The sequence below is a fragment of the Leopardus geoffroyi genome, chromosome C2 (genome assembly GCF_018350155.1).
Source record: "Leopardus geoffroyi isolate Oge1 chromosome C2, O.geoffroyi_Oge1_pat1.0, whole genome shotgun sequence".
Classification (NCBI taxonomy): Eukaryota; Metazoa; Chordata; class Mammalia; order Carnivora; family Felidae; genus Leopardus; species Leopardus geoffroyi.
This window is the reverse complement of record NC_059333.1, coordinates 118,183,120-118,184,445: the sequence shown is the minus strand read 5'-3', so window position 1 is coordinate 118,184,445 and position 1,326 is coordinate 118,183,120.

The window sequence follows — 1,326 nt, the reverse complement described above, 5'->3', positions numbered from 1 at the left end:
GTCATGATCTCACAGATTGTGAGGTTGAGCCCTGTATCAGGCTCTGTGCTGACAGCTCAAATTCTATGTATCCCTCTCTCTCTGCTCCTCACCCACTTGTGCTCACTCTCTCTCTCTCTCCCAAAAATAAATAAACATTAAAACAAAGTCTCCAATAAGAGATAAAGAAGGGTATTATATCATAATTAATGGGTCTATCCATCAAGAAGAGTCAATAATTATAAATATTTATCCCCCAACTTGAAAATACCCAAATATATAAACCAATTAATAACAAACATAAAGAAACTCATTGATAATAATACAATAATAGTAGGGGATTTTAATACCCTAAATACAGCAATGTACAGATCATCTAAGCAAAAAATCAAGGAAACAATGGCTATGAATGACACACTGGACCAGATGGACTTTAACAGATATATTTGCAACATTTCATCCTAAAGCAGGAGAATATACATTCTTCTCAAGTACACATAGAATATTCTCCAAAATAAAACTGGGTCACAAATAATCCCTCAATAGGTATAAAAAGATAGAGATAAAACCATGATATTTTCAGATCACAATGCTATGAAACTTGAAGTCAACCACAAGAAAAATTTGGAAAGCTCCCAAATACATGGAAGTTAAAAAAAAAATCCTACTAAAGAATGAATGGGTAACCAAGAAATTAAAGAAGAAATAATAAAATACATGGGAGCCAATGAAAATGAAAACACCACAGTCCAAACACTTTGGAATGTATCAAAGATAGTCCTAAGAAGAAATTATATTGCAATTCAGGCCTATCTCAAGAAGGAGGAAAGGTCCCCAATACACAATCTAACCTTACACCTAAAGGATCTAGAAAAGGAACAGCAAATAAAACCTAAATCTAGCAGAAGAAGGGAAATAATAAATATTAGAGAAGAAATAAATGATATAGAAATAATAAAACAATAGAATAGCCAACAGAAGTAAGAGCTAATTTTCAGGGGGAAAAAAACATAATTGAAAGCCTCCTAGCCAGACTTATCAAAAAGAAAAGAGAAAAGACCCAAATAAATAAAATCATGAATGAAAGAGGAAAGATCAGAACCAACAACACAGGAAGACAATTATAAGAGAATACTATGAAAAATTACATGCCAACAAACTGGGCAATCTGGAAGAAATAGACAAATTCCTAGAAACATACAAACTACCAACAATGAACTAGGAAGAAATAGAAAATTTGAACATACCCATAACCAGCAAAGAAATTGAATCAGTTACCAAAAATCTCCCCAAAAAACAAGAATCCTGGGCTAGATGGGTTCCCAAGAGAATTCCACCAGACATTTA